Genomic DNA, 23181 nt, shown 5'->3' with positions numbered 1-23181 from the left:
TTAAAAGTGAAAGGCTTATTACAACATTTTACCTAATGAAGTGATATGTCCTTTCAAAAATATTAATTCAAAAAATATATATTGAAACCCAAAGTGATAGCTAACATAACTGAAAGCAACACAATTCAGAAAGAAGTCTGGATGGCAGTAGGCAAGTGTATTACTATTCACTGAAAAAGTCAGAAAAGCAAGCTATGTGCATTGATCTATATGGTTAGCGTTCTTGGTATTTTTTTTTTTTTGTTACATTGACTAAAGATCACTGTAATTCTTTTCATATCAAGAATACATGCAATACCATGCTAAAGAAAACCAGGCTAAAAGGATCTGGGGCTTCATTGTTAACTAAGTGGTTTTGCAAACACCAATGTGTCTACAAGTTTTTAAAATTTTATATACTCCGATAGATAAGTTGTGTGTGTATATAATGAATATTTTGTTTACATATGTATTTATTTAATGTCTGTTTTAATAAGCATCAAAATGAATTGCATTTATAAAGCATAGCATCTGTTTTTTGAATCTCTTATCTGATTATCCATCTTGTCTGGCCTTAAGGCAAACCTTAGACATGTGTGACATCTTTATCTGCTAGCTCTTTTAAGTGCAGTATTTTATAGGACAGAAATCTCTTTAAAAGTAATTAAGAAGTGACAAGTTGGGGACTTTTGTCTCTGTTAAGGAAAGTCTAAGGAGTTTGAATAGGGGTGGTAGACCAAAGACTGGAGTAAATTCTCAATTTACAATGATCACATAAATAAGAAAAGACCTATGTAATGAATATAAGCCTAACAGAATATTCAGTGCAAGTAATGTGCATAACTATCCTTAGTCCTGCTCACTATTCAACATGAAGGATTTAAATTATCATTTAATTCTATTAATTCTTGCTTTGTCATGCCAGCCTGGAATAACAACCACCTGAACAGAAACAAAAATGATAAAGCACTTGGACTTTAAATTTAAAATGAAAATATTTCCTCTCACTGTTAACAGTATTTTATGGTAACCACCATACATAGTGAAAGAAGGAAATTCAAACTGATCTAAGAACATTATCTGGAAGGATCTTTTTGTAAATGCCGAATCTTATGGGAGTTGTTTTTAATTCCTACATCTATTTTTCTTCTGTCACCTTCATTCTTCCTTTCTGCCACTTCAACTTACTTTTCTTCCCTCTGGCTCTTCTTTGCACTACTTTGTCCTTTCTTGGTATCTCTGCTTTTTTCTATCCTTGCCTGTTTCTTGAGCCTGCTCTTCAATCTACTCTTTATTTCTTTTATTTTTTTTCAGAAACTTTTCTCTGACCATAACTTTTTAATCTTTGTTCAAAACAACTGTATTCATTCTAAAAATAGGGGAAAAGGAAGAAGTTTCAAAAGTAAAAAAAAAAAAATATATATATATATATATATATAATAGCATAAATAAAGATGGAAGCCAAGCAACTATAGTTTAGAAGGAGAGAAAAGTAATCAGTTTGCTTTTAGTATCTTTATGTATTGTTCCTTCAGAGGATTTGGGTGGCTGCATATTCATGAGAATTGCAGCTGTCGGGGAAGTAGGTGATCTATGCAAGGAATCCACGTTCAGAGCTGCAAAGCTTTGTGTTGGGAATACACTTAGCCTTGCTTGCTGTTCAGAATTCTGTAGTTAGAGAGCAGGAAACAAGCACAGCACCACACACTTTGGGCCCTTAGACCCAGGGCTGCTTTCAGATCTTAAAATAGGACAGGTATGACCCAGATAACTGCAGGCACAGGATGCATTTTCTGTGGGAGCTCTCCAGGATGCTGTCAGAGGGCTCAGGCTGCCTCTGCTTTTCCTGAAGGAAGACCAGCTAACCCAGATAGCATCAGAGTGGTGTTGACTAACAGAACTGGGCCTGACTCACTCACTGAGTGTCACAGTGGACACAAAAATCCCTGCAAGCTCTCAAAAATACTCCCTCAGAAGAATAGGACTTTACAGCAGATGGGCATTTACTATTCCGTGACTGTATCATTTTCAATCTGGTGCTAGGATTATGCAAGTCACTCTTGCTCTATTGTCAAACCATAGCTCAAATAAATCCCCAGCCAATAGAAGTAGTGATATATCATAAATGAGTCACTCATCAAAGAAATGCTAAAGCTATAGCAGATGATGGGCAAATAAATGATTTCACTGTGTTTACAGGTTAGTTGTCATGGTTGTCTTTCTGCTCCCCCTTTTTTTTACATTCTGCCCACTTTGCTTTTATTCTCTGCAATTTTAAAATTTCATTTGGAAAAACAACTACCAACCAAACACCATGACTATCGTAACTCCAAAAAGACTTTTCTGAAAAAGTATAGCAAGGTGGAACTGAAATCATCACTAAATGGCAGCTTTCTCTACCCCTGGGAATCTTTGAGCATTGCTTGTGAGAGAGTAGAAGAACTGGGATAATGAGATGAGACTTCTGTCTCTCCAACACTTAGTGTCAGAAAGTGTTGCCAGAGCTGATTGCTTTCCCTGCTGTTTGACAATGCAGAAAAAAATCCAGTTTGTAGGGTCTGCAAGAAATGCATTTGTCCTGTCACTAAACTGGCACTGAGAAGTCCAGCTAAGACTAAATCTTAATTTATCTATGCCTTCATCTATACAAATATATGGGCAATAACCAGCTAGGTTTTTCATCCAAGTAAAAATACCTATCCAATATATATTGATGCTTCTAGAAACAGTGATGGTCCCTAGTGGGTTTTGTCAGTTTGTGTTTGCAAAGTATTCTCTAATGTGCCTTCACTAGAAGAGACTGCTAAAGCTTCCAGCCTGTTGCCAGTGTGGCTTTCCTGGAATATTTTTGGAGATAGTTGAATAGGTTTAATTATTTACAAACAGCCATAAAATCCAAGATTTTAATGCAACATCTCTTCACATAGAATGTGTTATATATTTGTTACTCTGGAAATGCTACACACAATGAGTTTTAATTGAATCTACTTGATCTCTTTTGTTGAAAAGAGAAAGGAAACGAAAAATGTTCCTTGAAAATCCTGCTGCTTCTGGACTTGAAGGATATTCTGAATTGTTTGGGTAATTAGTAAGCCTGAAGCAATTGGCTGGGAATTAGTGAATTTATAAATTAGGGAAATAGTTCAGGTTTTGCTGACAACCATGATGGAGGGTCACAGGAAAGTCTTGTGTCAGCCCTGAATCAATTCCGTCAGTGTCTTCTGCAGAGGTGCTTCACTCCTGCTTTGAGCATCTGAGCCTCAGTGCAATGGCATGATCTGTGTTTGCCTAAAAGTATCAGCATGATTCCTTGGAAGTGAGATCCTTTCTTGATACTCAAACCACACCAAAAGAACCTGAATATGTCTAAAAATGTATTTGCATGCCATTTAAAAACAGTAAAAAGCACTTAATTCTACTGAAAATCAGATTCTGCTGTCAGTCATATAGCCACTGGATCATGGAACTTTCAACCTGTTCTTAACATTGTCTTCTAAATGCTGCTAAATTCCTTATTGAATTACATATTTTTAGTGACTGTGTCTAAAATGTCATTAAAATGAGAATTATATTTTTAGTTCAGATCAGTAGAGAACAGTTGTCATTTTACAGCAAAACATTTGAAAGCCTAATTCACATATTTTCAGATCTCCCACTCAAGATAGTAGAGAAATCTAACATTAAAGAAACTATTAATGCCATACAGTGTAAATTAAGATCGTGTCCAGAACAAAATGTGCTTAATATGCTAACTCCAAACTCCTTTCCATCCCTTTGGATTTAACAATCAGTTTCAAGTGCTATAACTCAGAATATGCAATTTAGCTGTTCTTGACCAACAAAGAAACAGGAGAAGAAATTACTTTAGCAATTCAATCTTCAATTAATGTTCAAGTCCACTGAGACTCATCATGAAAGTTCTAGGTGCATATTGCATTAATCAACCCCCTTGTTCTTATTGGGACTCTTGTATACAACAGTAAAGGTCTCCAGTTACAAAAATATTTTCAGCTAAAACACAGAAGACATATTAATGATGAGAAGGAAATGTATTTAAAAAATTCTTATAGCTAGCTGAAATGTTTTGTCACTATTCAGCACTGGAAAAAGAGCAAGAGACTCATACTGATCCTTCAAATAAGAACAGTGCAGGAAAAAGGTTGGATAAGTCAATAAAATGCAATGTAGAAAACAGGTATTTCTAGAAATTGCTCTCAACATTTCAGAAAAATGCTGGTGAAACTTGGCAAATTATAGCTTTCTCTGAACAATAAATATGGTCTTTTTTAAACACTTCTTAGAAATGTCTAATTGAGCGATTAATTTTGGCAATAAGCCTGCATGCATTTCAGACCCAAATTGACATGAGAAGTACTGTCTACTGAAGTTTTCTTCAACTAAGCAAGAATAGCAGTTGCTGCTGTGAAGCACCTGGTTGTATGGGAAGAAAAACACAAAGAAAACACTGCCGCAGTAGAGCACTTGTGAGTTACTCACAAACTGTGAGACAATAATATCCTTCATTTCTTGTAATTTGTTTCCTTGGTTGAGGTCCACAGAAAATATCCAGAGCTGTTGTGTGCTTCAGTGTTAGTTTTTTTAATGCCCCCTGTTCCAGTAACTGACCTCACCAGATGGAAAATTCAAGAACAATTATGGATTTACAAAATGCAACATTTCCCCACACATTTCTGTCCCTGTATCTCAGATAAATGACATTCCTTGAAGGATGTTGAAAACAGATTTCTCATTAACAAACTGGCTTAAGAAAAAAATAGCCCACTGAACCCTGAAGACTTGAAACTACTTTATTCTCAAACAGTAAATATTTACTCTGGTTTTAAACCTTAAGTAGATTTCCCTTTGTGTGCTCTGGTCTCTTGTCAGTAAAAGTCAGTGTACAAAAGACCTTGATTTCTTTCCTCTTTTACAGAAGCACATTTTTAACAGTGAGCAGCTGTTCATTAACGTATGGAAGTCTTACTTTTGTCATGTCTTGAGACCATCATAGTTTTCAGTAGATTATATAACCCTCTGCATTTTTTTTCTGTCAATGAAAATCCAAATCAAACCATCTCTGTCTTCTAAAGAAATTTGACAGAATCCATTTGAAATGCACTTAAAGGTGTTTTCCATCAATAAAACAGTATAGTTTTTAATCGGTATCAATATATATGAATCCTTCTGACATTTATTTAGGCAATCTATGATCATGACAAAGAGGCCTTAAGTTTTCAGCAGAGGATTAGTTGGTTTGGAAAGCATCCTTTCACTTGAGCCCCAAATACAAAACAGGAGCATTAATGTATAATAACACAATATTGAAAATTAAGTGATTTCTGTGATACTAATGTAATAGTTTATAATTTTGCCAATTTTCTAAAATTGCAAAAATGACTTGCTCAAAACCATCTATCAGAAGATATTTTAATTTAAATTAAGCAGCTACTTTCTTCCCAGATGTAATTGGTGAATGTCAGACTTAAGTTAATGATGTACAGTCCAAAACTAAATAACACAGAAAAGCACATGGGGTGATGTTATCATGAAGGTCTCTGGTCTTATTGCCTCAAGCAGCCCATTTGTTGTCAATATTTGTAGAAGTATTGTAGAAAGAGAATTCTGAAGTGTTTGCATGAAAGGCATGAGCTAACTATGTGATTGGTTATAAAGGAGCTTTTTCGTAGCCAGAGGCGCAGCCTGGAAGAAACAGCAACACATTTATTTGAAAATTGAATGAACAGGTGGTGGGTACTGCCCTTACCAGTTTGCTGTGATAAGAGCTGAATCTCATGACTCAGAACTAAAATAGGATGGGACTGGAGTTCTGGCCACAAAGACATATAACCAATAGCTCTGTATGATGGAAAAACAACCTGCTACCAGTTGTAATCAATTTACTAAGAAAACGATATTTGTACCAAGATTCAGAATGCCAGCTGATCAAATTACATTGATTGAGGTGAAAGGCAACCTTGTGGTTGTTGAGGGCCAGCCTAGGGAAAGAGTGGGTGAGCTCTAACTTTGTGGTTTGCTATCATTGTGTCAGGGCACCCTCAGGTAACAGAGTATAGCTCTAAAGGATTCTCAGAAAATCAACTTGACCTGCCACCTGCATGAGCAGTGAAATGATTTGGCAATATTTCTAGTCCAAGGACATCTTCCCTTTTTATCACAATGTGAATATCAATTATCCCTTGTGTGTCCTTTTATGTAGTAGAAAGAAAACTTATAACAGCATTAGCAGGATCCCCAAAAAGTCATGGGGAAATTCCTCAAAAACATCTGGAGCATCCTTTAAAGTAATTTATGAGTACCAGGGTGGTATTCCTAGGATCTATTAGTGGTTTCCTAGAAAGAAGTGAAAAAGGTCTGTAAGTAGAAGAGAAATTCCTGGGAAGTAGCATTAATAAATTCCTGGAAGGAATCAGTAATATTTTCAGAAAATCATAGAGGAAATGCCTAGGGAATAACGACTATTAGTGGAAAACAGGAAGTATCTGTAAAGAATCTTAGGAAGCAGCTGGGAATTTCCTAGGAAGCCTGCAAAATCCTACTAACCATTTAGACAAAATTCCCAGAAATCAAGAGGGGAAATTCAAGAAATCACATAGAAAATTCTTAGAGAGTAGTAAAAGACCTGGAAAGCTTTGGGGACATTCCTGGATGAAAGTACTGAGAAAATAATTTCAGAAAGTAGTGGACCTAAGAGAGCAATTGAAAAGTTCCTAGAAGGTACAGGAGATATTTCTGAAAGCCTGTACTAAAAAACTCCCAGAAAGCAGCAGGAGCAATGCTAAAAATAATTTGAAAATTTCCTAGGAAGGAACTACAAAATTTCCTTGAAAGCAGAGAGAGAACTGTTATGAGAAAACATAAGCATAACTGAAATTCCTTGAAAGATGTTACAGAATGCTTTTATTCAATCTGTAAGGATAAAACCAATCTTTGGAGATGTCCAGCTAAGGAAACAGACTCTGGCACTTTGTTTGGTGCTGCTGTAGTTTCTACCATGACTTGATTGTGCAAATTCCTGCATAGAATATTTTAAAAGAGGCGTTCAGTGTTCTTGATGTCTGAGTAGTTACCGTTGGCTGTTCCAGGAAAAAGAGATCGATGTCCATGGAGAGTTCCTTTCAGGATTCGGGTCCAAGCTAATATAATATTTCTCCTCTAGCTGTAGAACATGCTGAGAAGAAAGAATTGCCTTGCCTCAGAGTTTGAGAACTCCCTGATGATATCCCATTAGCTCTCAAATGCTTTTCATGAAGTTCAAAAACTGCAGTTCCCAGCAGATTGCCTTGACAGAGATCACTTTCTTTTACTATACCTCGAAGACATGTCCAGACTCCATGTGGGCATTAGTTCTCTGCTAGCAACAATTGCTTACAAAATCAGTAAACCTTAGTATATGTGAGATACTGGAAAGTGATACAGTTTATCTGCAATTCTCACACCAGACTCAGAATAATATCTAGGATCGGGTCCTGCTTTATGTATGACTTAGCAAGGGTTAAGAGAAAAATATTTCTCAGCAGCCTGGAGTAGCTTTGCGTTGCTAAATTGTGATCTTAAAAGGAAGCCTACAAGCTCAGAAAATGAGCTCACATGTGAGTGGTAAGAAATGGATGTTAAGAAGGTATAATAAAGACTTTTTGCCCCTCTCAGATTATTCTTAGTTCATTCTAAAACCTCTTCCTGTGTTCTTTTGTACCCTTGTATTGTTAGGGTGCTTTCTGCCTCTGTGTGCCTCTCATTGCCACAGATGAAGTTCCCACACCTGCTAGGAGTGATCCCTTTGTCCCTCATTCCCTGTGCTATTTTCAATGCTTCATTCATCATGAATCCACTGTTTGCCTCTCTCTGCCTGAGCTGATTCCAGCATGGCACATCCCTTAAGGTTTCCCATCTGCTTTTCTCTCTTTGTGGTGATCAGTGTCGTTCTCTGCCTCTGACTGTACAGAGCTGAAGCTGATGTTGGTGCTCATGTTTTAATAGGAAAACACATCTCCTATGGAATCCTTGATGGTGTCATCTTGTAGATTGTTGCATGCTGCCTGTCTCTGACAAATATCCAGTGAAGGGAGGCTATAGGAGTCTCCCCTGCTGGTCATACAGAAATGGCCAAACTCCCAGAAGTGCAGGAGCCATTTCAAGTTTAAACAAATAATAATAAAAAATGAAGGATGTTCACACAGAATCTTCACCAGGTTTTATCAGTATATGAAAACCATAGCTGCATATTGTCAAACCAAATTGGACAAGATAATTACAGGCAGAAAGATTAAAATGGTAGTTAATTTGCTCTAGCATTGCATCTCTGGTGATGAATACCAACAGCTCCTTTAGAAATTATGTGTTCGTCTCTGTCCTCCAATGAAAAATATTTTTTTATATCTACCAGGTAGATAACCTTAATGCTAACTTTAACATTAACAGGTTATATTTTTCAAAGGCTTCTAAAAATACTCCTGTATTTTCTGTATTTTATATTGAAGAAATGAAAAATATATGTCTGTAAACAGTCATGGTAATTTTGACTATTAATAAGTCTTGTTATTTTTTATGCATATACGAATATGTTCGCTCTTTGACAAGTATAGAATTTCTTACTGGCTTTTTCCACCAAAGGTTTGGCTTTAAAATTTAAATACAAATGAAACAGAGTATAAGAAAACATAAACTGAAAAACTTTTCAACTATCTTTCAGAGGGAGCTAAGGACCTTTCTTTAGTACTTCTTTAGCTTTTTTAAGCCTTTTTTTTGGAATTGTCCAGTTCCTGCATTTTTATTCTGGATTCTCCTAGCATTGATGTAAATAATTCGAAATTGTATGGTATCTCCAAGTGGTGATGCCTAGGAAAGGAAATTGCTGCAAGAAATAGAAGGATAATTCTGCATTTTTTCCTTCTTGTCCTTTATTGTGGCAGTTCCTGTTTGACAGTGAAGGTGTGATGGGAGATCTGAGTGGAACCCATTCATGTAATTCAGTCCAAGTCAAAAGCATAATGGGATAGATCATACAGGTATTTATTAAAAAAATTATATCAGGGATTCCAGACCCCTAAGAAAAGCAGAATTTTGCTTGCATTTACATAGAACAACAAAGGACCTGTAAGAGAAAAAGATGAGACACAGAGCTAATTAAGTATAAATAGCATATTGCATCCAGTTTTCAAAATGCTGTAGCTTCCCATATAACAACATTTTTAAAGGGGTATGGTCCTGCCTTTGAAGGAGAGAGATTTGAGCTCCAGGGAATGGGCTTTTTTCACCCTTTCTTATTGCAGCCTGCCTTTCACTGTGTGCGTTGTTTGTAACCTTAGTTCTGAACTGGAACACAGGACAAATACAAATGATGGAAAGTTAGCGACATGTAAGTGCATTCCTAAAAGCATGGAAGAAAAAAATTGCATCAGAAAAATCACCTTGAAGCTAGACCAGTAGCTAAAGAACTCATTTCTTAAACTAGATGTCAGTACTCCCAGCATGACTTGGTCTCCAAATTGTGGTGCTTAAATTGCCAAAATTCCTACTAAAGTAATTTCTAAGATGGTGTGTGCATGAGGAAAAAAAAAGTCAGTATTGCGGTCTGTGGTGCTGTGATTGACAAAACCAGAAAACAATGGATATAAATTATTCACAGAAAAACAGCATATTCCTGATGAAAAGAACACAATGTCAATCTCATTTTATTTCCGATGGAAGCAATGATGAAAATTAAAGACATCAGCATAACAAACTGTAAGGTGTCAGTAATTTTTGGTAGTGAGTATTTGAAGTGGAATAATCTCCTCATATAATGGGTTTTAAACTGAACTACATCAGATTCCTGCTTAGGCATGCAACTAATTTCCCAGTTCCATGACTTGTAACAAATGGTATGGCTATCAATAGTTTTTGTAGTTTCTTTTAAGAGTCTTTTGGAAACACTTTCAAATGCTAGAAAAGTTTCTTATGCTTCCATGATTAGCTATCAAATGGGCAAAATAATGGTGGTTCTTTCTTGTTTGGGTTGTTTATTTGTTTCTTTTTAATAAAGAATGAGATCTGAAATCTTGATCTCTTTCCTTGGGTGTTCTAGCATCTGTTTCAACTTATCCCATTACCTGTTTGAATTTGGATAAATTGCTCTGCCCTTCTGCATTTTGTTTTTGCCTCTCCTTTGTGTGCCATGTTCAGACCAGTGAGTTCCTTGAAGCTCAGACTGGCTCTGCAGCCTGGCTTGACTTTCTGGGCCAGGAATTTGACACTGCTGAAACAGCAGAAAGCAGGCTGGGGGACAGATCTGTTTTCCATAAAATCACTGGCAGAACTGAGCAGATCTAATCAGGAAAGAAGGTCCTTGATATTTAAGGAAGAATGCACGTGTACAGGGAAGTGGTATTATATCCCATAATGCTTTCATAAAGGGTTTTCTTGTTGTTTGTCCACAGTGTTGTAAGGGCTTGTCAGTATTTTTAAAAAAAATCCTGAGTATATTTATGAGTGTGTACTAAATATAGTATAAACTTAGTTTAGACTACCTTTCTTCTGTGCAGCTTCACTGAAATCACGGACTTCATGAGCTCTGACTGGAGCTCTGGCTCTGTCTGTCAGCTCAGCATCTGTGCTGCTGCAAGAAGATTTTTAAAATGTCATCCTTACCTAATTTTTTTTTGCTGTTTTGTAATTTTATTTTCTGGCACAGATATATACTGAAAAAAAAAAAGAGCTCATAATCCCTAGTGCTTCTGTAACTGTTTTCAGAAGTCATCCATTACAGCACTGACTGCTTCTGAATAGAAGCTGAGGGTGTTAATTAATTAGTCTGCACACTGAGAGCTGTCTGTAATTGCAGTTTTCAGGAGCAGTCATAAACATCAAGGTGGGATACAGTCAAGCTATGAAAAGGAAGAGTGAAGAGAGGTTGTATCAACATTGATCCAAATAAGCCAGACTACTTAGAAACAGGATAGTTTAATATGATTTTTCAAAACAAAACCAAAAAAAGCCAACAAAAATCCAACCTCAAAACAAGAAATTGTGGAATGAAATAATGTTTCACTACTATGGTTTTTGAAAAGAATATTTTGTTGTCATTACCAAAGGTCTGAATTAGTTCCAGTGTTGTGTTGCCATGCCAACAGAAGACTCGTCAGCTTGTTTGCTCCTGCTGTCAGAATAATACATTTCTGAGTTTAGTCCTCCGAGTAAGCCAACTGTAGCCTGAGTGAAACACCACAGGCTTCTTTAAGAATTAAAACAGTATCTTCAAATATATGCATGTGGGATGATCCAAAGATAAAGATTAGCTCATAGGTAGAATAGTTAAGGTTTTGATTTAACTTAAAAAGTGTCTTCTTAATTATTAACAAAATATATGAATAATCAAATAGTTTAAAGAGAAATTTATTTTTGTTTCATTTGGTATCACAGTGATAGATGTTAGCTAACAAATAGATTGGGAATTCTCTGAAGGGAATTCTCTTAAGAAGTGGCACTAGACCAAGATATGATTAATTACTCAGTTCAAGTGTTGATAAAGCCAAAATCTGTCAAGTTTCAGCATGTATGCAACAGTTATCTGAGTAAACTGAATGAAGAATCCTTGGCACAGCCTGGCAGATAACACCCAACGTAAGTCAGCCCATGCAGTGATACTCCCTGCTTCCCTGGTACAAAATCCTACAAGCTAGAGACATTAATATTAATCTGGCTCTTGACATTGATATAATACCCTGGAATCCGGACATCAGCTCTTTTCTAACATTTATGATGGCAGCCACCAAAGTCCTTTTCTCATTTTCCTCACCATGAAAAACTGATTTTACTGAGTTTTCAGAGGGCTCCATTCCACAATGTAGCTTATGCTCTTTACCTGATTAGGTTTTTACTCCTGTTTCCATCATGAGCACCTTAGACACTGGTTTTGATTAAAGACCATCATATTTCAGTAATCCATTTACCTAGACAAAAATCTTGGCACATTTTTTAGCTGCATTCTGCATATAAATGAGGATGGGATCAAAAATCAAAAGATAGCTGATGGCATCTCTACACAAGGAAGGTGGAGGTATAACAGTCCCTGGATTATTAAAATTATCTCGGTTGTAGCAGGACAGGGAACAGAATCAAGTCTTGAGGCAACAAGCTGAAGATAGTGTGGGAAAAAGTACATGGCACTTGCTCACATGAGAGGTAGCTGATGTCCTTGGTGAATACTGGACTAGAACAAACACTACTGTGTTACAGCTACCTAGGGGTGTAACTGAAGCTTAACCTAACAAGTGTCTACATAGTGAATTAATGATGGTTAAAATAGGGTAATTACATCTAAACTGATGATATTGAAAGCACTGCCAAGTTTGCTTTGCTCTAGGTGTGTGTTCTTGCTCTTTCCCAGCCTTTTATGTGGCAAGTCCTGAATGCACACCAGCTCTTTGCCCTGCATATGCATGATTTTGATTTTAGAGGAAGAAGACATAGAACAAAGAACTGTGGTGGGCCAGCAGAAGACTGGAAGCCTGATATGCTTTGTGGCACAGACTGGCAGCTCACTGCAAAAGGAGTTTGGATGACTTCATTGACTTGTGGGCCAGGCTACAAGTTCAAAAAAATCTGTGTATTTCTGTGACTGTAAGGAACATCTAGAGTTTCCATAGGAGTGACAGTGTTTCCTAGCATTGGGAGAAAGCTGGTGTCTTTAGGGATCAGAATAAATTCTATGTTTATATATTGTGGGGGGTTTTATGGCCTATTCCCTTGTCACTTGCATCTATGGTTACAGTATGATGTTACCATTTTCAGAGATGGAATAACATATCCTGATCCAGTATGACAATGCCTATATTTCTATTTAGTATTTGAATTGAGTAGGGATGCTATGATAAGAGCATCCAGAATTAGGCTTCTAATAAATATAAATGATGTGTTTTATTTGTTGTATAATTTATTGTTCATTTATGCGTTCTTCTTTGCATGAGTTAGCCTTTCATGCTAATTTCTCTGACAGCTGGATTCATCAAAAGGATAACCAGGAGATATTTTTCATTTTAACAAATATAAATGGCAACCTGGTGCTTTCTTATCTGTTTTATGAAGCATACAGAATAGCTTTTGGAGTAATTACTAGGTGTTGGTTTAAAAAAGAACAGAGGGGGCTTAAATAAGAGAAAAGTAGGAATTCCATAAATACTAGGTCAGAGAATTCAAATCTAAAAAAATTGTATTAGTTAATTGAATATATCTCCTGTGCAAAATGGATTTTCAACAAATTGGGGTTCTGTTAAGAACAAAGTGATTATGCCTCTGAAAGAGTTTGCTAGTATTCAGTTTAAATACAGTATATGCTTAATGCTGCTCAGTGAAGATGCCTATAAAATTTTACATGGTTGAATCTGAACTATTGAAAATCAAAATGTTAATGTGATTTCTGTGTGTCATTTGCAATTTTGGGGGGTTTTTGGTATGTGTTGGCCCCTGGATATTGCATGGAAAAGATGACAACTTTTCTGGCTTTTAGGCTAAAACTAGTAATGAGAAAACTGATGTGTTCCATTGTTTTTGTAATCAAGAGCATCAAATTTAGCTGAGGTGGGAGAAGAAACTTGTGCTGAAACTTAAGGGGAAAAAATGGCCTACCTATCTGAAAGAGAAGCAAGACATTCTCACATGTCTAAGTCCTTGAGAGAAATGAGAGAAAATCAGATGACAGAAAAATCTGACAAAGAACCCCAACTATTTATTGCTGATTTTCCTCAGAAGGGTACATCAGGATGGTTAAATAATTATATCAGGACTTTATTTTGCATAGATTTTATTTGTCTGCATAAATTTTATGCAACTCTTAGAAAACTTCTGTTCTTTGTGATTCTTTGGCACTTCATGGCACATTTAAATTTTTTAGGAGGGGCAAACAGGGGCCTGGCTCTAAGGTGGCAGAGTACATTGGTTGGACCTGGAGATGCAAAAGCAGAGATCCAAAGTCATCAGGGTCTAGCTTTCCCTCTCAAACATTCACTCAAGCCTTGGGTTCATGTGCTCCCCATTGTGCTTCAGCTACACAGTAGCTTAAGGCAAACTTTCCTTGTGTTCCAGCTCCAAGTGCATTTTGAGGCTGGTGGAAGGGAAAATCCTGAGTCCTGCCCAGCCAAGTCCTCACTGGGGTGTGATGGGGCTCCTGTGCTGTGCCCTGCCAGCACCCACATGCTCCAGGTACAGCAGTGCCAGGACACGAGGTAAAACATCAGCCCCAGAGTGCTCACACCATGTCTCTGGTTGGCTCAATGTTGGCACTTCCCTGGCACCAAGGGTGGCAGGGCCGAGAGCCCTCTGCCCCTGGCCATGCAGACACGCCTGCTCAGGCTGGGCTCAGCTCAACTTCTAAATCACAACACCCAAGACTGCAGGGCTGGCAGTCTAAGGAGGAAATTCCACAGGCACAGCAGGTATGTCTATCTCCCATGCCCCCTCTGCATCCAAACTAAGTGAATGCCTGATAGGAATAAAGGTATCATTCACACAAAGGAAAACCGTGCATGAGAATTGGCCAGGGAATTCTGTGTTTAGCCTCAAAAATGAAGAAAGCTATTTTTAACATGAAGGATGCATTTTTGACTAGTAATTAGTTTCCTTTCCAGCTTTATGCAACTCTGCATCTATATATATTGAATACAGATGTAATTATAAGTATTGAGTAAATTTTTTCTTGGAGTAAAAAAGTAGGGAAATTACATATATATCCTTTAAGCTATATTTAAGTTTATTCTTGGAAGATTTTGTGTGGTATTTATGCTTTGACCTGTCTCTATAATTTATAACTTTTATTCATGGAATGAAAAAATCTACAGATGGATGAAGGAATAAAAAAATCAAGGCACAGGCAAAGAGGTTAATTTTTAAATAAGTAAATAAATAGACAGGGTCACTGTTCTATGTCTTTGTAGTATGAATATGGTAATTTCTTCAAGTTCTGGGGTACCTAGCTGAGCAAAAGTTAAGTACAATGACTTTAAAATTAATGCAATAAATGAATGGGTTGGAACATTAAAGAAGATTGTGCTTCCTGCTCTGCATGTTTGAGTTTTAATTTGTTTCCTATTTAAAAATTAAAACCAAGGATTTAATGAATAAAATTGGTATTTGTTAATCAAGCTTAAATTCAGTATCTTAATTATTTCTGCAGGGAATTTAATGTATCAGGTTATTAGAAAACTGACAAACTAGGCAAAAAATGAATTTTCACTTTTAAAATGGTGTTTTAGTGTTTCACAGTAGGAGCTTGTTAAAAGTGATTATATTGTAAGAAAAAGAGGAGATTTTTAAATGTTAAAAGCAGTTACAGCTTCGACACCTGTTTCCTGTTTTGAAAGCTTCCCTCCTACATAATTTGTGCATCTCCATTCTACTCAGAGTCGCTGATTGAGTGTACATTTAGTAGGGAATATAAGCACTGTATGTGGGTTAAGTGGTAGTTTTGTGTCTCTCGGAGCGTGGTGGCACAGCCAAAAAGATCCATTGCCTCAGAGGGCACAGCGTGGCATCACTGGTGCCCACGGCAGTCTGCCCAAAAGCAGCAGGAGGCACTGGAACCTGCTGGAAGGCACCTTCCTCCTCTGGGCTACAGGGTGCCAAGGGAAAACCCTTCTGGAAATGGCCCAGTGTGGCAGTTTTCACTTCTGTCACTTTTGAAACTCATTTCTACATTTTAGGAAAGTTGACCTTTCTTAGAAAACAGTCTAAGGGAACTCCTTGTAATCCTTCAATGCATAACAGGGATTCAGCATATCTGGCCATGAAAGAGAACTTGCTGTGAGGTTAAGAGGAGGGGGAAGCTGTCAAAGACCTTCTGGGTGTTTTTGTAAGTACCAAATAATTACTTGTATCAAATCTCCTTATCTAAATACATTTTTGTGTAAACTATTAGAGCTGTGTGACTTGGAGGCTTCCTCTGAATGCTTCGCAACTTTGGGAATGAGAGTGTTAAAACCTCCAATCTGTCCCCAAAAGCTCAGCCTAACTGAAACCATGAAAAAGTGCTATTAATGGTCCATTAATGGGTTTTTAAATGGTCTGCCAAGGTTACTGCTTTTTAGAGAGTAGGAGGAAGCTATGCATCTCTAAATACAGGTAGCTATTTCATGTGTTTCACTGTAACAATCAATCATATGCTTGGAAATTCAGGCTTATTGAATCCTTTCTTTTAAGAGGCTGGCCTAAGGGCTTTTAATGCCAAAAAAGCAGTTGTTGAAGGCAGTTTTTTTCCTGACAACCTGCTTGGATTTTAGAATGACATATGGGAGAAATGGGAGTGAGATGGTGATCTTGTTTCCCGAGGAACCAGCTGTGTGCATGCTCCTGTACTGGAAGTGCCACTGTGATGTATTTCCCTTCCATCAGAGGGCTTTACTGGACAAATTGCAAAGGGTGTTGAAAGTGATAAAAGGAATGCATCACTGCATATTTGCTTTACAAGCAAGATACATAAACAGAATGTTGTCTCTCAGACACTATGCAGAAGCACCCCCAGTGCCTTTATAAAAATTGATCTGCCCTTTGAAGCCCTGTGCAGTCTGAAATGATGGGATTTCAGTCTCCAAAAAGAGGATTAGGGTCCTGGCCTCCTGATAATGCTGACAGCCCTCTAATGCCATTTTACTTGACTGTCCCAACCAGTACCAAGGTTTTAATGCTGTTACTAAACAGAGATGCAATAGATTAAATCATCAACAAAGACATAGTGATTTAAAATACATAAGTTCACAGACATTTTCGAGCTGCATTCATAATTAGGTTTGATTTTCTATAGAGTGATTGAGAAAAATAAGGCCATGGTGACTGAGCAGTTATTGCACCAGGAGGAAGAAGCAAATCCTTTTAATGAAGAGTGCCTTAGAGACACTTCACTAACACTGAAGTAGTGCAAAGTCTGTGAAAAACCGAGTTACTTATCTAAAACTACATTGTAACTCTATACAGAGTACAGTTGCTCTCAACACTGCCCTTTCAAAAAGCTGAAGTCTGGAGCTGTAAAATGAGGGTGTGTTCAGCAGGACAGACACAAGGCACTGAAAAAACACAATAATAAATGCTGGAATCTTTATTTTCTGGCAGCTTCTTGTAGCTTCCCATTTTCTTTTATCTGCTGGAATCAAAAAGAAAAGATATACTCATCAAAGATCCTTAGGTAGTTTTCATGAAACAGAGTCCAAATGTTCCTCCTGTTATTTTGGCAGATGTTATTTTAACTCTTGTTAAAGGAAAAAGTAAATCCTACTTGAAAAAGCTGCTGGATAAGGATACCTACAGTAACAAAGAGGTCAGTGCAAACATTAAATATAAACTTCATTAAAATATGTATTTAATAAATATTTTTAAATATTCTTCTGAATATTTTAGCTTTAGAGATTTTAATTTGGAAAGAGTATTAGTATTTTGCTACAGTAAAATTAAATATTGTAAACAACTTTTAGTAAAAATGTGGGAAAAAAAGATCAATACAACTAACAGATGGAAAGCACATGAAATATGTCTAGCAAACTTCCTGTGCTTTTGTTAAACTAGAGTCTTTAAAACATTTAAAGATATTACATGCTTAAGCCCAAAAATTTTATTTGAGTAAAATTTAGTTGACTATATTTTGAAAAATCAAGTCCCCCTTTTCTTTATCCCCTTCTGTTTTCTACTGTCTACAAAGCATGGTGGAAAAATAATTATGGTAGAGATTTGAAGTATTTGAGAAACATAATTAAAATGTCAGGTTGCTTGCTTGTTCTTTAAAGAACAGAAAAGTCAGTAGTAGGTTGAAATACATTTATAGGTGTGTTTCTCTTCAGAAGTGTATTGATTTCAAAAGGGAAGACATTTTCTTGCTCATAAGTACTATAGTATTAATAATAAACATTCTGCTGAATAAGCCACAGGAAAGAGGTTAGAGATTTTGTAGTTCTCAAATTTGAAAGCTGATCTTAATAAGAAATTCTCCCTGAATGATACTTTTTCTCTGAAACTACTTTATCACAATGGAGAGCAATGGTTCTTTCAGAATTTCTCAAGCAAATTTTTGAAGAGATCTGCAATCTCGCTATTTTTCAATGACAGAAAAGGTGTTAGTTGGAAAAGATAAAGACAAAAAATAGTCCAATTGGCTTTGCAGATGTCATGTTCAGGATTATGAAATACCAGGCAGCCCAGCATACTCTTCTTGAAGAAAGATGGTCCTATTTCCAAGGGTCATCTGCCTTCCATTCGTTGAATAACTAGGTCATTGTGACTTTCTTTAGGAAGTTATCTCACAGTCATAGCAGATCTCATTATCAGCAAGTTTACTGTATTATTTACCTTATTTCCTCAGCCTTATTTCATTTTTCCTAGTCTCTGTTATCTGTGACAGGTTATGTAGGGCTTGCAGCAGACAACAATGCATCAAGAGATAAAATGATCTAATGTATTGTGACTTCACCTTGTCAGCAAAACTTCTGCTGTAGTTTCTTTAGATTTTTTTTTTTTCTTCACAATGAATGTAGTTTTATATTTCTTCAGGATCCTGTCATTTAAATCCCGATGGGGATGCTCAGGATATTAGTAGAGTTACTTCACAGGATATTAGTTGGGCTTCTTGCTTCCCCTGCCCTTAAGAGCATAATCAGAAATATAAAACCCATTATATACTGACATACATCAGTAAGTGATTAAAACCACTTTTTTCTACACTCTCTTCTTCTGGGTCTTCAGAGAGAGACACACAGAGAGATGGTCATACAGTTTTGCTGTTTGGAGTTCCCTCATTTGTTCCCAGCTTTTTTTGGTGCAAGATATTTTATTTACTGCAATGGATGCAAGGCTGGGTTCTGCAGGTAACCCCAAAGAACTTTGCAGCTGACTTGTCAAGCAAAACCAATTGCAGTAATGTTGCAGTGAATGTGTAACCCAGAGGATCAAGCCATATTAGAACCTAACTGATGACCTAATGATGAAAGTACCACTCCTCACTGACTGTTCCCCAAGGCTAGTTGTGTTAGGTGACAATTTCCACTGCTGCTTCTTTAAACGACAAAGAAAAGAGCAACTATTGCATCATAAACTGAAATAATTGTATAATAAAATCACACATTTGGATTACTTTAGATTTATAGAGATAAGAATTCTGAAGTGAATGTGAGATATGCTTGATAAGTATACTTGATAATTACAGGAGGAAATCTCAATTACAGGGGGAAATCTTATCTAGCCCTGTGTATATCATTGGGGAATAGGAGGACTGAGAAATGGCAACTCCAAAGCTCAATTCTTTAGTCTCTACTCAGCCATAAGGCTCACAGAAGTAAAGTCAAACCTATGCAAACAAACCCATCATGCTTTTATGTGACTTTGATAAAGCAAATGTATAGGACACTTTTTCTTGCTGTATTATCATAAAGTATATGCAAAAATAAGAAGCTGAATATTAACCTCTTTCCTATTATCCAGATGTTTCTTATGGAAATCTATGTCACACAAAAAAGAATAAAGTGAAATTTATAAGGAAACTTTACCCACAAGGCCATCAATATTTGCTTATTTTTTTCCTGCAAAAATGAGTGGTTATGTCACACATGCCTGTTCTAACTGTAAGTATGGCCTTCGTGTCATTTAGTGTTCTGTATGGAGTAAAAACTTTTCTTGGGGAACTTTTGGAACTCCTTTAGCACCCAGCTAAAGTAAATTCATGGAATAAATTAAGGGTGCTCACTGCCTTCACAGAATGCTATCATATCATGGACCACAGATGCTTACATCAGTTTTGTGAAATACTGTAGTCTGGTCATTAATTCCTTTAGTGATTGTCCTGTGAGAACCATACAATGTGGTTTTCATGATTATGCCAGTCTTATTACACTTAAAACAATGCTACATGCAAAATTATAGTAAATAGTTAATTATTTCAATCAAAAGGCTATTAAATTAGCCCTAAAGATAGATTACATATGTAGCTCACACATAAGGATCTGTGCAGATCTTTTGAAGGCTCTAAATTTATTCCCTTTTGAAAATGTGAGTAGCCTTCAAAGCTGCTAAGGAACTATGTGACATGAGAAGTTACTTTGATTGTTTCCCACAGGAGAAGTGGGTGAGTCATTGAATTCAGTGAGTTTACTTGATATTATGCTTAATTTGATTAAGCATGACAGAATTTCTAAACTAATTAGTGTTCAGCATGACAAAATTGGTGTTCTAGCTGAGACATGCACTAAGATGTCCAGGTTATTGTGATAAATCACTGAAATAATTCTGTGCATATATTTAATTTTGGATAAGATCCTAGCTGATAGAAATGGAATATTGGAGAAAAATATTTGACATCAGTGCACATGTACTGAATTGCACTTGGTTCACCGTGTATAGGACTCCCACATAAATATCCCAGAATTTCAGTGATGGCGAGTGGCTATTTGCTTTGGGAAAGAGAACATTTTAAGGAAAAGCACCACAATAGCAAAAAAGAGTTCATGGTAAAGATAAAGGCTATCAGGAGAGTAATTCAATTTTTTCAAGATGGAGCATAAGTTTAAACAATGCTTGGAATAGGGCATCTTGTGCTTTGCATTGAGGTTTTGTTGACATGTATGGGCACATATCTCTCTTCAGAGTACAGATAAGATTTCTGAGGAAGCCAAAAACCTCTGAAATTATTTTGAAAACCCAAGGGTGTTTAACGGTGAAGGAGGAAAAAAAAAATCTTCACTAGAAACGATTTAAAATTCAAAACTCTTTTGGTTTAGATTAAATGTATAAAAAGAAAGAACTCTTAAAACAAAATTACTTCTGAAATTTCCAACCACCTGAAATCAATTATTTTGTTCCTACAATTGTACCTTTTATGAGATTTGAAGCAGGCATCTAGAAAAAAAATTACTTTAGTACGTACACTATTTATTTAATAATCTTTAATTAACAAACTAATGAGCCTTACATTGTTTCATTGTAATTTACCTACACAACTAGCAAGTGGTTCCATCCCTTGGAAGACCTCCATCCATTTATTTCTCATATATTATTTGACAGATGACCCCATTTGATCCTAAGCCAATGCCAGGTGGAGCAGCAGGAGAGCTCCCAGCTGTTCTAGGGTGAACAACAAGGTGGAAACTGGCAGAGAACAGCATGAGGATTGATTTGCACGTTAAAGTGTGATAGAAAGGGAATAAGTTATCTGCTTGCTATGACAGGGTAATCCCTTTCATTTATTCTTGATTTCTGCTTGCTTTTGCAAAATAAGAAAAACACCAGTTTCTCAAAGCAGTATGAGTTAAATGCATGCTGTGTGAACTTCCAGTTCTCTATCCCCAGAGCCTGGACACTGTTACTACATGGAGGATAAAAAGAAAGTAGACATTCAATGATGCTCTGTGCTGTTTTAATTTTAGGATTACATTTTAATGTAAACTGGAGATTTGACAGCACAATGCAATTTTTTTTGCAATCCAGAATTTTGCAATTCATTTTCATGTTAATCTCTTATTATCTAGCTGGTATTCATATGCTAATTTTTGTTAGGACATTGGTGCACTCTTTTACGATATAAGTTGGGGAATTTGTGCCATCTCACACAGAGGCATTTAAAGATTTGAGTTTATATCACAAAGAAAACACAAAGCCAAATGCTGCTCATATGTATTTGCCTTAGTTAGCATTAGAGAAACTCCTGCTTCTCTGAAGTTTTTGGAGTAGGCAGTATGAGGGAGTAGTGAGGAATATTGTCTGTATCCTCACAGCTGAGCAGCCTCACCAAATTCATGCCCCATGAGCATAGAACCTCCATGGATCATACTGGAAGGGACAGGATGGATGCATAACTGAGGCACTCCTCCAATCTAACACCAAGACCAAGAAGGAGAAGAGAAGGAAATGAGTTTAGTGGTATCCCATAGCAGTTCAGTGCAAAAGACTGAACACTCTTCAGCATCCCAGGGAAGGGGAACTCCACTGCAGCTCTGTCTCTCAGAAGTACCCTAAGGTTCCACACGCTTATCTTGTTTTCAGAAGGATCTGGACTGAAAGATGAGCAAATATCTTGATTTTTGGAATGATAATTTGTTTTGTATGTAAGTAAATATAAGTTTCCTTGTGCATAACAAGAGCAAGATTCTTTTTCTTTTTTCCCCCTTCCATCCTCCAGCATTGCAACTGTTTTATTTAAACTTACATTACTTGTAGGATTCCAAAGTTTGTGCTGGAGGAAGGAAATCATTGCAGATACAGATCTTCCCAGTGTTAGGAGGTTTTTACAGAACTTGAGAGACCTTCTTTGTTGTTATGGCTTTCCTATTAATTAATCCTCTGTCCTGAAAAATATTTATGGACTGGTATGTGCTCTGATGGTTTCACTATTACCATACTTAGACTCTTGCTTTTCCTGTAGAGATTGGAGTGAATGTGTAAGACAGGATGGTGGGAGGTGAGAATTTCACACACAGCCCACCCAAAGCTCAGCCATGCCTGGGAACTCTGCCATGCACAGCTCCAAACACTGCGTGTGTCATTCCTTCTTGGATGTGCATTGCATGATTCAGAAATATGCATTTATAGTCAGCTGCAGCTACTTCTAATTTTTCTCTCCAAATATTTACTATGTCCAATACCATTACAAAACAGACTTTATAAAAGTTCTACATATATGGAAGCATTAGTGCCTTGGCACAATGTGTGAGTGATGTATCTGCTGGGGTGGCCCTGCAGGTCAGGCTTCACACTACAATTGGCTTTAATAAAAAGCTGTCTTATTCTCCACATGCATCAGAGAAGCAGTCAGGAAAATGAAGTTCTGTGCATTCCCCGAGAACATGAAAAAATGTATGAGAGATTCTGCTGAATTAAACTAGGAAAGGAGAAGCACACCCAACTGCAGGTCTAAGAAGAAAGCACTTTTGTAAATTTTAAATGGCATCATAGTTTATACTTGTAAGCAGTGGTCAGGAGAATAAAATGCATACTTCTCTGTTGAGAATGAGAGGAGAAAAGATATTTTAGGCAGTTTATTCTGTTATAAATTTTTGCAGTGATTTTTGAAGTCTTTATTTGCATTTGTTCTGTGGGCTTGAGAAGACAGTTATCATTCTCGAGTCTGGGGCTCAGGACTGTTCATAAAGGTACTGGTTGTGAGGGGTGCTTTTCTTTCATATGTGACTCTGCTCCTATTCAATTAAGAATTCCAGTGAGCTCACTCATTCTATATTGCTAATG

This window comes from Lonchura striata, chromosome 6 (genome assembly GCF_050655825.1).
Source record: "Lonchura striata isolate lonStrDom1 chromosome 6, ASM5065582v1, whole genome shotgun sequence".
In the NCBI taxonomy this organism is placed as follows: domain Eukaryota; kingdom Metazoa; phylum Chordata; class Aves; order Passeriformes; family Estrildidae; genus Lonchura; species Lonchura striata.
The sequence above is the reverse complement of the archived record's forward strand: the minus strand, read 5'-3'. Positions refer to the sequence as shown.